Source organism: Rousettus aegyptiacus, unplaced genomic scaffold (assembly GCF_014176215.1).
Source record: "Rousettus aegyptiacus isolate mRouAeg1 unplaced genomic scaffold, mRouAeg1.p scaffold_m13_p_13, whole genome shotgun sequence".
Taxonomy (NCBI): domain Eukaryota; kingdom Metazoa; phylum Chordata; class Mammalia; order Chiroptera; family Pteropodidae; genus Rousettus; species Rousettus aegyptiacus.
Genome location: NW_023416288.1, coordinates 34,005,074 through 34,020,317, shown reverse-complemented (window position 1 = coordinate 34,020,317; position 15,244 = coordinate 34,005,074). Strand labels below are relative to the sequence as shown.

The 15,244-nt window shown below is 40.8% G+C and overlaps 1 long non-coding RNA gene across 1 annotated transcript; it reads left to right on the top strand.

Moving 5' to 3' along the window:
- The first annotated feature begins 2,688 nt into the window (after positions 1–2,688).
- On the top strand, positions 2,689–7,966 carry LOC107518165. Its single transcript, XR_001598765.2, has 4 exons — positions 2,689–2,724; positions 3,987–4,029; positions 5,402–5,659; positions 7,336–7,966. It is a non-coding gene; the product is annotated as an uncharacterized LOC107518165 (long non-coding RNA).
- The last annotated feature ends 7,278 nt before the right edge of the window (positions 7,967–15,244 follow it).

Here is a 15,244-nt window from a genome sequence, read left to right as displayed (position 1 = left end):
TTCTCCAACTTCTTCTTCTGGTTGTTTGGGTTCTGTCCAGGTCCCTATAACCTGGGGGACTTTCTCTCTGGTGCTGACACAGTTCCTGGTGTCCACCTCCAGGTCTCACGTGTGGCTGTGACGGACAAATTTTCTTGGAGGCAGCAGCCTGGCTTCCTTTGTTCATGGGGAGCACCATGGCTTCAGTGCGATGATTTCTTTTTTAAATAGAAATATCTCGATGGCACAATGCACGTTTCTGCTTTCTCAGGGAGCGATACTAAACATTATTGAAATATGATGAAGCTATCAGGACACTGAGAAGGTCAAGACCAACAGTCTCTTCACAGTTCTACTCTTTCGTTTCTTTTTTGTTTATCTCTGTTTCCGGCCTTTGCAGTAAATACGGCTTTTTTTTTTTTTCCTTTAGCTTTTTACGCACAAGTGTCTTAGTCAAATCTGAAGGTGCTTTTGTCATCCCTAAGAAATGAAGGGCAAGGGCTTTCTGAGAAGCCTTTGTTTTTTTTACAAAGATCCCTTTTGCTTCCTTGCCTCTGTTTTTCCCTGTTTTGCGTGGTTAAAGGTGCCAGAAGGGAGGTGGTATGTTGCCGATCAAAAGCCCTACCTTGAGAGGATTAGGTTGAACCATATGCAATCGCCAGTGTTTATTTTTGACCTACAAAAATGGCAATTGCATATAACAAACAATATCATTAGACTGAATTAATAGAATTTCAGATAGAACCAATGCTTTTTATGTCAGTTGTCTTAGATAGACTTATCCTGAAAAACACACACCTTCTGGGAAGACTTTTGTCATAATGGTAGTAACTCTAACACTACACTCCCTGCCACGTGACCCCATGCCCTCATCTTCCCTGCTCTGCCCAACCCTTAGATTTCTACTGGTTCCCTGAGGTTGGGGGCATTAGCTTAGGAACATTAAATTACGTATAAAACATGAATTGTGTCAGGTGCGATTTTTTTTTTTAAAGTTTAGTAGTAATGCATAATTAATGTTCAAATAGAATTCAAATTTATGTATACACTGTCTAGTTCTTTGTCCCCAGTCATGAGGTGAAGGAGAGAATTTGAAGAAGAAAGAGAACATACGATTAGAGGAAATGCTTCATAACTTGGGACTGTGTACACTCTGAGTAAAGGCTGAGATTGCTTATCATTTCTAATATCAGGATCTTTGACTTTAATGCAGAGCTGTCCAATGGACCTATCTGCTATAATGGAAATGTTTTATATCTGTGCTTTTCAGCATGGTGGCCACCGGCCCTATGTGGTTATTGAGTACTCGAAATGTGGCTAATGTACCTGAATTTTAAATTGGAATAGCTACATGGCTAGGGACTACCGTATTAGACAGCTATGCTCTAAAACCTACATATATATCTGATAATAAATATACATATATATGTCTATATCTATATGTATATTTATACTCACTTTTTTTTTTTGCCACATTTTCTCCATTTGGTGCAGAAATACTGAAGACAGAAGGAAAGGAAAGGAACACAAACTCTAGCATCTGATTTTGATGGGTACAAAATTTTTCCAGCACAGAAAGGAGTTGTAAGAAGTTACACACGAACTGCACAATTGCCTTGTGTGAGGTTGCTAAGCTATGTGATGCTCTGATTTGTCTGGGATTCTTAACTATATTATTCCCCCCCACCCCCAACACCTCCAGGACAGGCTAAGCCAAACTCTCCCAGTTTCTTTTTAGCCATATGGTCTTATGACAAACATGACTAATTCCTGCTCTGTTTGGTCTGCATCTTGTTAATCTGCCAACTGGTTAGTACCCATTATAAAACAGCTTTTATCTGGAGATTCTCATTAGCATGTGAAATTAGTCCAAGCCTAAACTACATTTTGCCAAAGCCCACTTCAGTCTGCTCTTGAAATAGTGTATTCACAATAGAGGTTTTGTTTCTTGAGTGTCATGCTATCAGGATCTTTGATCATGAGGTCAGATAATTTGCTTACAAATTTTTTTATTATCAGCTATATAATGTTATTTGCTGTAGCCTTAAGTTTTCCTTCTGCAATAGAGAAAAAAAAATATCTTTTGTTGCCCAGCAAACAAATGATTTCTTATGGTTTCATAAAAAATAATTTAAAAATATTATTTTGTTAAATTTCACTTTACCCACTGGTGCATCTAAGTATTCCCTTGTCACTAAAATCTCTCAACAGTGCCAAGAAACCTTCTTGCTTTTTCTACACTCTTCTGTCAATGAAAATAAGTAATACAAAGAATCAGAATTGGATGGATTAAAAAAGATAAAAAATAGAGTTATACCAAGGGGGATAGGTATGTATCTGTAGTTTCTCTAAAAATTAATGTATTTCTTTCATAATAACTTTTTATTAAGTTTTGCAAAACACTTCATGCTAATACAAAATTAGAAAAATTAAAAACAGTTATTGTGAGACTTCGTTGAATGAGTAAAACTTAAGAAAAGTTTTTTTTTTGAAAAACTGACATAAGGTGACCAACTCTTTGTTTGGAGAAATAAAGACAAATTGAAAAAGAGGAAAAGAAAATCAACATTTTCTATCATCGCTTCTTAAAAGAAAGGATATGATAATACTGAAAAAAAGAAGAAAATTTCAGAATAAAGATTAGGTATTTAAAGTGCGTAAATGTAGCCGTATAACAATCATCGCAATGTCTTTTTTTCTCTCGTTTTGAGAAAAACAGGTCATGTTGGAAGGCATTTGCAAACAGTAAGTATTGAGAAGAAAATAAAAAGTCCGCTTGAATTCCACCTACATGGTCTTCAATTATTTCATTACACTTTATTGGACTAGTTATGACTATGTCTTTAAAAGACACCTGCCTTTCCGAAGGTCTTTCTTGCCATTCGCTGCCTGTCAATCTCCCTTTCTAGAGTGTTTGCAAAGTCTGCCTAAAGGCAATGCCTTTGCAAGAGACATACTAGTCTCACAATCTTTAGAGACTCTTAAGAGTCACATAAGTTTGTTCCATCTTGTTGACCCTCCTTAAAAAATATTTATCAGTACAACCAAAACAAGCTAGAAGATAACTTGAATAGAATAGAATAGAGCCCGTAATTTTCTGTCCGGCCGAGAACAGTTACTAAGCAGTAGGAGGAATTACGGCACACTAGCTAAGAGCTGGGGCTTTGGAGCCTGCCACTCTTAGCACATCCAGAACCTTACTAGCTTGGTAAGCTTCTGAGTGTCAGTTTGTCTATCTGTAAAATAGGGATACCTATGTCTTCCCACCTATTAAAGTTGTTTTGACGATTAAATGTCAGTTGGTTAGCGGTGGTAAGGGCTCAGCGAATGGCAGCTGTGTCGTTTTTATCTGAAGGACACTGGGTGATGGGCAGAAGGTAAAGGAGCTTTTGTGTTTCTCATTGTTTGGGGTACATTGTCACTGCTCACTAAGTATCAATACCAATCCTTATAGAAAGTGGGTGGATGCTCTCTGGGAAGGGCATGGAGGGTCCGTGCAGGGCAAATGTCAGGCTCTTTGATGTGCTGCTGGGTCATAGCTAGCTTCTTAGAAACCTTGGTGGACTCGCATTTGCCTCCTGAATGCCGATATTCTCTGAGGCGCGGGGTCCAGGAGGGAGAAGCTGAGAGAAAGCTCCGGCGTGGGCGGGACTCCCTGCAGAAAAGCTGCCGGAGAATCTCAGGGGGTTGGGACCCGACTGTCAATTGCCTTTTGTGAAGGGATCCAAGATCTTAGATGCTCCTTGGGAGGGCTTAGCTTTCAGAGAAGACAAGTTGATTGTTGCTTGAGGCATAGTAAAGATATATTTTTTTTCATTTTTATTTTGGTTTTCTGTCGAGAGGTGGGGGAGGGGTTGGGGATGGGGAGACGGGGCAGGTCGGAGAAGCACTATGAAACTCATCTACAAATCTACGGGGCTAAAGTAGCTTTCGTGTCTCATATTCTAAACCAGTATTACTTTATGTTTTTGTCCACCAAAACTCGCTTTTTTTGTTTTTTTTTTTAGTCGGAGGGTTTTCGGTTGATGGCAGAAGTCCATTTTGCCGCAGGTAAAGTTCTCTTCTCCTTTCTTGGTTTTTCTTATCACTAGGAAAGAATTCTTGGCAGTCTGCAGGGTTCCAGATGGTATTGTTTGAATCTAGAAGCATGGGGTGACTACAATATTGGGGCTATAACTTTGGCAATTATTTAAGGCCCCTAAGTTTCATTTCTCCCATCGCTCGAATGGGGATAATAATAATACCTAGCTGATAAGGCCTTTGTGAAGAATGAACGTGATAATGCCTGCAAAAGTTGAGCACAGTGCCCGAGCAGCGTCAGCCTGAGCGAATGCCAGCTGATGGTGTGAATGCCGCAGGGCAAGTAGAACCAGGTTTGAGGGTTCACAGTCAACGCCACTGATTTCTGAGCTTCGGACAGCACCAGCTCATTTCCTTCCATCACAATTTTCTTCCTTTAAGAACTCATGGGAGCATGTTGCCCTTAGCCCCCCCGCCCCAAGCACAATCTTGAAAAGGTGGTGCCTTTTCAATACATTTTAAGATGCTATGTTGACTTGAGATTCGTTAGGTTTATGATGAAAAGATTCTAGACAAAGCCATGAGAAATATATCATTGGAACATAGTCAAGGCTGTCGGAGCGTGGAAGCTTTCTCGTGTGTTCATTCCCTCAGCACCCATGGCGTAGGTCCTTGGTCCCTGGCCACCCACTCGCTGCCCAGCTCCCACCCACTGTCATGTGAACACTCCTACCCCCCTGCCTCTCAGTAGTGGGCTCTCGGGCTCCTCTTTTCTCTTCGTACTCTTCTTAGGGTTGAATCATGTTTTATTTGGAACCTAAGGCCCCTTCTCCCCATAGTTGTAGATGCTCAAAACCAGTAATAAAATTCAAAAAAACAAAGCTTGTTCATAAGCGGTGCCTTGTTTGAATTTTCTAAGCATGATGATGGATCGTGTTGCATCTTGCACATTCTTACCTTTGTGATCAACACTTATTAAATGGATGGTTAGGCTCTGAGGTGCATTCTGTGCTTATGCAACAGAGTTTGTGTTATGCTTTATTTTTTGTTTTCCTGTGTAAGGCTAATTATTCCACTATGGGACACAGAGCATGCCTTTCAATCTGGTGTTTGATAAGCAATTCCCAAAGCTGGCTGTATCAGAAAAAACTGGGGACAGTGGTTGTCAAATAATTCTCGGTGCTAACCTTGAGGATGATTTTGTGGGTCTAGGTTGGGGCCTATAGATGCCCATTTTTATCATCCATTCTGTGAGATTCTGATGAAGCCAGTTCTTGGACCAGCATTTAGGAACTGCTCTATCAGTGGTCTCACACACACACGCAAACACACTCACTTCTCTCTCTCTCTCTCTCTCTCTCTCTCTCTCTCTCTCTCTCTCTCTCTCTCCCCTCCTCTCCAGAAGGTAATAAATCCCTCCATGGGATCAGAAGCTGAGGGCTTCTCTGGTCCATAGGAGACGGCCCTCAAGAAGATTTTGAATGATAAGAAGGTTTTGAATGATAAGAAGCCAAGCCTGGTCAAATTCCCAGGAATAAAATTTCACAGTGACTGATTACTCATCATCTGCTATTTGAGTGTCATAATAAAGACGAATGGGAACTTGGGAAAAACCTCTCTATAACTCACCTATAACAGTCAGTGCGTTGTAGACCACAGGGTAAGTAAGCTGCTGGGCGCCGAGAAGAGCAGTTACTAGTTAATAGGTACACACTGAGCTTATAAAATGTTTTATTAAATGACAAAATCCTAAACATTATACAGGGTCCTATTTTGTGGTCCGTATGCTGACTAAATTCCCAGATGACTTTAATGAGCAAATGGCAGCCTATTAAAATCACAGCAGTTTTGCAGAGAAAACAGCTCCCCAGAGGAGGAGGAGAAACCAGCAGGCTGCTACTGTGTGGACAGTTGTCCCAGGAGCTCCCTTCTCCTGCTCAGGGCTTGCTGGAGGAAGAAAAGCTGCCGTTCTGATGGATGTTCGCTGCATCCGGCCCGTCCTCCAGAGTCTGAGGGACACTGCTCGTTCTTGCTAATCGGTTCTCCGCCTTGCTGACCTCGAAACAATGAAGAAAACATTTATTGTTAACCGTGGGGAGAGAAGGAATTTGATTTTCCATTTTGTTCTGTAGTTCTCCCCTCAGCCGCAGGTTCGCTTTCCACGGTTTCGGTTACCAGCGGTCAACTGCGGGTTGAAAATATTAAATGGAATGTTCCGGACAATTTAATATTAACGGAAATTTAATATTAATTTAATGGGAAGTTTCAAACAATTCATAAGTTTGACATTGTGCACGATTCTGAGTATTGTGACGTAATCCTGTGCCACTTTGCCTGGGGCGTGAACCATCTCTTTGTGCACTGTATTGACGCTGTATACGCTACCCCGTTAGTCACTTAGGGGCTAACTAGGTTACGAGAGAGAGGGAGGGAGGGCGGGAGAGGGAAAGGGAGAGAGACCCCATTCACATCAGCTTTGTTATTGTATATTGTTACAATTGTCCTCTTACGATGACTGATTTATAAATTAAACTTTATCATCGATATATATATATATAGGAAAAAATGTAGTATACATAGAGTTCAGTGCTGTTCGAGGTTTCGGGAATCCACTGGGCACTTGGGAGGGACCTCAGCCTTCTTTCTAAGACTGTATTGTAAAGCAATAACCACTTAATTCTACTAAATTATCAAGCTACAACCTCTCGTTCATGTTAAAGGTTGCTGGGAGTTTTGCTTTGTTGTGCCCTCGTAAAACACACTGTTTATGCAGACAAAAGGGCAGTTTCTGGTCTTCTCTTTTCCTCCCCATGTGTTGCCGAGTGCCCACATGATGCCTGGATATGCTCGGGCATGGTTCTCACTGTCTCCCAGTTTGCTCTTGGGGACGGCATCTTCCAATAATTCTCTTCAGTGCACATCACCATCATGTGGCCTTCAAACGGAGACGTGGGGAGAATTTTAATAACTCCTGAGATGATAAGTCTTCTGTTTCGGCTCTTGTATGTGATTTGTGCTAAATGCAGCATTCTAGAACCCTTGTCATAACTGGTCTCTAAGCGGACCTCCACTTTCAGTTGATGGATTTTGAGAGGCAGCAGAACAGAACGATATTCATTATATTAAATGACGTTATAGAATACTATGCTGTAGCCTATACCAGTGCTATCCAACAGAAACTTTCTGCGATGATGGAAATGTTTAATATCTGTTCTATCCAGTAAGTAAGCTACTTCCTGAGCACTTGAAATGTGGCTGGTGTGACTGAGGAACTAAATTTTGAAATAAATTTAACTTTTTAATTTTAATTTTTTAGACCTTATTTTTTTTTTTTAGGTTCGGAGCAAAATTAAGAGGAAGGTACTGAGATTTCCTGTCTACCTGACTCATCCCCACCAGAGTGGAGCATTCGTTACGGTTGATGAATTCGCACTGATGCGTCATTCTCACCCAACGTCCATAGTTTCTGTTAGGCTTTGCTCTTGGCATTGTACATTCTACGGATTTGGACAAAGGTTCCATGACGCGTATCCATCATCATGGTGTCGTACCAAGTATTTTCACTGCCCTAAAATTCCTCTGTGCTCTGCCTATATTCATCCCTCCCTCTCCCCCAGTCTCTGGCAGCCGGTGATGTCTTCCTGTCTCCAAAGCCTTGCATTTTCTACAATGTCCTACGGTTGAAACCATACAATAGCCTTTTCAGATTGGCTTCTTTCACTTAGTGATATACATTTAAGGCCCCTGTGGAGGGTAAGAATAACTGCATACGAAGTAGAGAAATATCCAATTAAATGATAATCTTTGTAGAATAAACACTTGTTTTTAAAGTTAAAAAAATTTTCTGAGAGGCAGCCATGTCTTTTCATGGCTCGATAGCTCGTTTCATTTTAGCGCTGAGTAATATTTCAACGTCTGGATGTACCACAGTTTATTTATCTATTTACTTTTTAAAGCAGAGGTTCCCCAACCTTTTTGGCACCAGGGACTAGTGCTCCCATGAGAGTCTAATGCCCGATGCTCTGAGGTGGAGCTGAGGCGGTGATGCCAGCACTAGGGAGTGGCTGCAGATACGGATGAAGCTTTGCTTGCTCGCCCAGAGCTCACCTCCTGCTGTGTGCCTGGTTATCAGTCTGTGGCCTGGGGGTTGGGGTCCCCTGTTTTAAAGGACATCTTGATTGTTTTGAAGCTTTAGAAGTTATGAATAATACTGCTATAAAAATCCATGTGCAGGTTTTTGTGTGGGTATAAGTTTTCAACTTCTTTGGGTAAATATCAAGGAGTGTGATTTCTGGGTCATATGGTAACTTAATTTAATTTTAACAAATTAAAAACTTAATCGAAATAGCCAGGTGCAGGTAATGATTACTGTATTGGGTAATCATTATACATATTAAAGCTTTTTTTCCAGAAAGAATTTGAAGCAAACTAGGATAAAATAGTATAACATTAAAGGAGGGATAAAAAGATAAAGAAAAACAAGAGTGAGGCAATGTAGAACCAAGTATAAGGCGCAGAATATATACCAGAGTAATCTACTTCTGTTATGGACTGCCCTGACTTGGCCTCTATGTTTCTAACAGAGACACAAATAAAAAAGAAATCTTGTCAATTACCCAAATGAGGATGCCCAAGTGTCCCAAACAAACCAACCATTTAGGCAAATTACAACGTAGTTCTCAGATTAAACAGGAAGTCTCCCCAAGCATTCTTATTTCATCTGTGTTGTTTTCCTGCTTAAAACCATCCAGTGGTTTCCTACTGTCCTTAGAATAAAATTCAAAGCTCTTACCGGTCAGAGTCCTTGGTTGCCAGCAAAAGAAGTGAACTCTGGATGTTTTAAGCAGCAAAGTCATTGACAGGGTACGAGGGCGGGAAGCACAGAAACCCTAGGGAGGCTGCAAGAGCTGGCTCAGAAAGTAGTCAGGAACCGGGAAAGACAGGTGGAACCATTTAGCGAGGAGGCATTCAGTTTAGGACATTTAGTCTCCTGCCATGGTAGAACATTCCAGGCCACCGTGTGCCAACCCCTCTCCTTCCCATGAGAGGCTGGACCCTACTCTGAAACCACAGCCTTTATAGTCTCCTGGAAACCAGAGCATTTGGCATGTGGCCATGTGAGCATCTTTATTCTACCAGCCACAAATGCAAACTGGTCCTGTTACGGTGCAGTCACACCTTACCAAGGACACGATTATTATTTCCTTTCTATCTTGGAGATGGTTATGGTGATTTAAAGGGAACACTTGTGTGTGGAGGGATAAGTTTTTGATCACAAGAGTCCTGGGCAAGGATGGGGAAGCTAAGCCTTCCTCGAGCCTCACCATGCTGGTTCTTTTCTGGTCCTTGTGTGATGCTGCTTCTGTCTGAGGAATGCCTCTATGCTCTCAATACCAATGTGTTCTTTGTTCTTAAGAGCATCACCTCCACCCACCGTCGGTTTGGGTAACCTTGGAGCATGAGACAGATTTGGGAGAGGGACACCCGGAACTGAAAATCTGGTCTTATTTTATGAGAGAACTCAACATTCTAAAGAATGAGTGGAGGAAAGGAATAATTCCCTTTGAGGCAACTTAATACCAAATGGAGGTGGGGTAAGGGGGTGGTATAAATTCAGTTTCCTGTCATTTATGAGGAGCTATCACGTTCGGATCACAGTGATGTGTGCTGGGATACAAGACGAATAAAGTAGACAAGCCAGGAGTCCACCGGCCGGTTGATAAAAATAAGTAATTAAACCAAAGGTCCATATAAAATTCTTCTAGAATTCAGAGGAGGAGCACCCTGCTTAACATGGAAAGTATGAGGGAAGGACCTGAGGGGTGACATCAAGTGACGGGAGGTGGGACAACAGATCCATGTCTTTAAAAGAATTAGGAGTAAGACACAGGGAAGGGAGAGGGGTTCTAAACAGAGAGAATAACACTTTAAAGTGAGTGAGCTTAGAGCAGCAGTTCCAAGGGACTGGCTCAGAAAGTGTAAAGTCAGAGAGGATGGAGAGGAAGGTAACATCATTGGAAGCACCAAACTTTCTGAAGAAACAAACATGGCAGCAAGATGTGAGGTCCCAGTCTGATGGAGACCTATAAAACAATTATGCTGACAATAAGCTCCCTCATAAGGGTCGAAAACAGGATCTTATCACATACATCAATCTCATTCAGGCATGTGTCAGGGGGAACCAAGAGACTTAAATCTAAGCAATATTGTTAATATTCTCCATCAGATGTTGGACCAAGGCCAGAGAGAGTTTTCTGTAATAAATTTTTTTTTCCTCGGATTTTATCCTGTGTGATATATAAAGCTTAGAGCTGTCTGTTGAGGAGCAGTCTTTAAACCAAAAACAACTGACATTTTGGTCTTATAGCAGCTGAGTATTTATGGCTCCAATCTGAGAGGGATGGAAATTATTTTTATTCAGCACAGTATCTTTGTTGGAGAGATTATAAAGCACGCTACAAACATTAAGTCATTGAGCCTTCCTCTTTGCATGGAAAGATTTGCCCATTTGGCCTATGTATAAATCAGTTTTCTTGCTTGAAATGGCAAAGAAGCACTGATATGGGAATTGTGCCAAAAGCGTTTGGAGATGCACACCAGTCATAACTAGGCACTTTTTAAAGATCAGCCTACCACCACTGTCCTCTTTAACACACCAGGGTTTATCTGGCCTGCAGTGGTCATTTGGGAATTCAGCAAGTATTTAAGGAGTGCCTTGGTGTGCCAGGCTCAGCACCAGACTGTGGGTCACAGTGACCAACAAGACAGAAACAGGTTGTGGCTCTCAGGAAGCCCAGATTCTGGTTGTGGGACTTGACAATAATCCAATCAGAAACAGGAGATGTTAAATGGAGGTTTGCGCCATGAGGGTAACTTGATAGGATCACGGAATGGAGGATGATGGGTGCGGAGTGGTCAGGGAAGGAGTCTCTGAGGAAGTGACACTGGGCAGAGACTTGAATGATAAGAAGGCAGCCATGCAACGATCCAGGGGGTGGGAGGAGCAAAGGCCTTCAGGAAGGCCTGGGTTTGGCAAGTCCACCGAGTGCCATGGTGGTGATTCAGGCTGAGGGCTCAGAAACCAGCCGACAAGGTTTGATCCCAGCTCTGCAGCATGCAAACTCTATGACTTAGGGCATGTTACTCAACTTCTCTAAACTTACTTTTTTCTCTCTGTAAAATGAGAAATATAATATCCGCCATGGATGCTTTTATGAGGTAAAGCCAGTAGAATGCCTGATGAGCTTAAATAAATGTAGCACTTCTTCAATAATGAGTTCAACAACTTTTTATGGAGCATCTACTATGTTTCAGGCATTTTGCTGCAAACTTATTGCTGGGGTGTCTTCTGTTGCTGTCATTTAGTCTTAAGGTTTGGGGAAAGATTGTCCTCTGTAAGGTATGACCTCAGGATTGATAAGACACTTGTAGATGGGGAGAAACTGTTTATTGCCACATCACTGATGGTTGTAGTGAGCTCGATGCTGGGTGATCATACCTCGAAATAGTATTTCTATTTCCACAGATAAATACTTATTGTACACCTGCCTTATGTTAAGCAGTATTTTAGGTACTAGAGAAAACAGAATAAAATAGTTTTTGAGCTCATGGATTTTAGAGCTCTTGAGAAAGATACTTCAGTGTCTAATTTGATTAGAGGTTTCAACAAATAATCCTGAAAAGTCATGAGATGCTTCTGTTGTAACCATTCTCTGGGTACAACTACAATGGGGGTGTTTGGAAGAAGGATTCTATTTGGCCACCAAAGCTCTACCTCTCTAAACTGGATCCTAGTTTTCAGTGTTCAAGAGGCGAAAATATAGGGAATTTGAATGTCAAGCTAACACACTGGGTCCTTTTCTCAGCTAAGAAGAGATCCAGGGGAGCATGTTGTGTATATCAGGGGCCCTCAAACCTGGAGAAAGTGACAGCTGTTGACAGCAATCACATAGGACGATATGAGGATTAAGTGAGATAATATATATAGAGGACATTGGGCAGTGCCTGGCATGAGGGGAAGAACAAATTATAGCTGTTATTCATATGCAGATATTTCAAGCTCATGGCATAAGGTTCCCACACCAAATTGTCATTGCTAGATAATTTTGGGCAAAGGCCACACGCATGGACTGAGAACCTCCTCACTCTAAATTTAAAGCAGAGTTGGGCAGTACAGGTTGTAACCTCATTTGCTCTTAGCTGATGGTCGTGTGCCGTCTCTTGAGATAAATGTGAATAAAGTATCACTTTGGACATTGGACAAGCATATTGGATAAGTATGATGAACCATAAACCCATGTGGTGAGTTTCCCACTAGCACATAAAGAGAATGAGACTATTTAAGAAAAATTCACATTTTGTTTTGCTAAACAGAAAATGTTGAAAATTTGAGTAGTATGAGACTTGAAAAACCATTCCAAGAGTATAACAAGCATTGCAGATGCATGGTCATCCAACAAATATTTATTAACACCCGCTATATTCAGGCCAATATTTTCTGATGTTCTATTCTAGGATTCTGGACCTCGATTTCATTGCGTATCTTGTGTACTCATCTCTAGCTGATTCTGAAAGTGTGACTAAAATTTATCTAACTTCCAAACAGGTCAGCATATTAATAGGGAATGCGTGCATTTTCTTTTAATTAGACTTTGAAATTTAATTAGTAAGTCTCAAGAGAGTGCAGCTGACATTGTGCAGTAACTGGTCCAAAAGGACCATGGCCAAGTTTGTTCTAATTGTAGAGCAGGGAGAAGGCTACAGGCTTTTGCCAGAGTCAGCTGTTCCCGAGCCCTGTTTCTTCTTCAGGAAAGGAGAGAATTTGGTTTGAACAATTAGTTGTGAATATATATATATTTTGATTTATAAAATTCATGTTTTTAAAAACTGCATCATTAGATTTACATTTTTCAACTTTTTTTGCTCCGTGTGATGCTCTGACTTGCATCTTATTCTGCTTCTAAAAAGACAGGCACTCTTTAGAGGTATTTTCCCGCCATTTCCTCTTCCGTTTCTATACCCTATCCTTACTAGAACCCAAACCAGAGACATTACAAGAAAAAAAAAGCCCACAGACTACTAGCTCTCATGAATACAGATGCAAATATTCTCAGCAAAATATTAGCAAATTGCATCCAACAAAATATAAAAAGGGTAATACATCGGGATCAAGTGCGATTCATCCCAGGAATGCAAGGCTGGTTGAGCATTCAAAGCCAATGGGCATGAGTTATCATATTAACAGGCCACAGAAGAAAAGCATCTGACAAACTCAACAGTCATCCAAAATAAGAACCCTCAGTAACGAGAAGGAAAATTTCTCAACCTGATAAAGGACATCTATGAATACAGTTAACATCGTATTTAGTGGTGAGAGACTGTAAGCTTCCCCCCAAAGAGTGGGGACAAGGCAAAGCTCTGATCTCTCACCACTCTTATTCAGTGTAATTGAGAAGCAAAAGAAAGAAAAGGTATACGTGTTGGAAGAGAAGAAGTAAACCTGTCCCTATTTGTGGACAACATGATTGTCTATGTAGAAAATACTAGAAAATCTACAAAAATGCACCTAGAACTTAAGAAGTAAGCTTAGCAAGGTTGTAGGCCACAAGATCAACGTATAAAGTCAATTATGTAGATAAGGAGAACTAGATTTCTCACTGTAGAAGAAAGAAGTTAGAGTCAAATAAGGAGGTAATGCTAGAATGAACTGGGTGCTCCTAGAATGGAGTCAGAGATATCAATATGAAGTCACCTTATTTTTGTATGTCTCCAGATAAACAGATACAGGAGTAAATATATACAGGCACATACACATGGCTTACTATATGGACACACACATCTTAGCTCTGTTCACAACTCAGCAATGGACACATCTCGTTCCACCTCTTGGTTTCTAAATACCATTCCTCAATAAAAGGAACCAGGTGTTCTAGAGAAAAAAGTGGCTAATTCTAGGGCTGCAGCAGTGAAAATACAAAATGAGCCTGGAGCATCTTATGGTGTCAAAATGTTAAGGAATGGAGAAGAAAGGAAGGAAGGAAGGAAGGAAGGAAGGAAGGAAGGAAGGAAGGAAGGAAGGAAGGAAGGAAGGAAGCTTGAAAGAGTTTCCTATGGCCCAAGCTGGAAAATTTGAGCAGCAAAATGAATAATGATAGTATTGGATTTTAACCCAAAGAATAAAATGAATACCCATGAATTCACACTGATATATATACATGATTGAATAGATAAATACACGAGGGAGAAGGGACAACTCTTAATTAGAGAGGAATTCTAATTAGTAAATATAGAAAGAATAAAGAAAATGGGGGGAAAAGTCATTATTAGAATACCACAGTATTAATTGCTACAGAAAATATCCACCAAAGAATGCTAAAAATAATGAGTGAAATTTTAAAGACAAACAGAATCTCTGCATAGCCTCAAAGTTTCTTCCTCAAAATGTTTATTTCTGTGGTAGTTTTAACAGGCATCTTGAATTCTTTGATATTCCTTTCTCTGGGAATCGAGGTGATTCCTCTGCCCTTCACTGAAGTCTGGATTTAGTGACTTGCTTCTAGTGAAAAGGGAACATGAGTAACTTTTCCTTGGAGAAACCCCATGGACGCCACCTTAATCAAGTGATCAAGGTTACTTAACATCACCAACCACCAGTGAGACAGGTTGATATACCCCTGACATGTTAAAAAGGTCACATCACCTCTGTGGTCTCCCTTCCAGAAATCTATCACTCAGTCCAATCCTGAAAAAAAGTCTCAGGCAAACCCAAGTCGATGGATACACTGCAAAACACCTGACCTGTACTTTTCGAACATGTCAATGCCATGTTGTACAAAGGAAGACTGTGGGACTCTCACAGACCGGAGGACAACTAAATGCAACGTGATGTCCTAGGCGGGATCCTGGGACAGAGAAGGGTCAGCGGTGGAAAGACGAGAAAAGTCTCAGTAAAGTCTGGAGTTAATGGTATTGTACCAACACTAATTTCTTAGTTTTGATGATTGTACCACGATTCAATATGGGGGAGCTGGGTGGAAGGTATGTGGGAAATTTATGGTCTAAAATTCTTTTAAAACAGAAAATTTTCAAAAAGAATAAAGAACAACATGGGCTGACAGTAAGTTAATTCTCATCTATCATGGCAGGAAGTTGGTAGTTACTGTCTAAAATTAGCAAATCAAGGAATAATATTTTAAGCATAATTTCGAGTGATGCATGGGTTAACTATTCAAAGAAACAGCTAGAA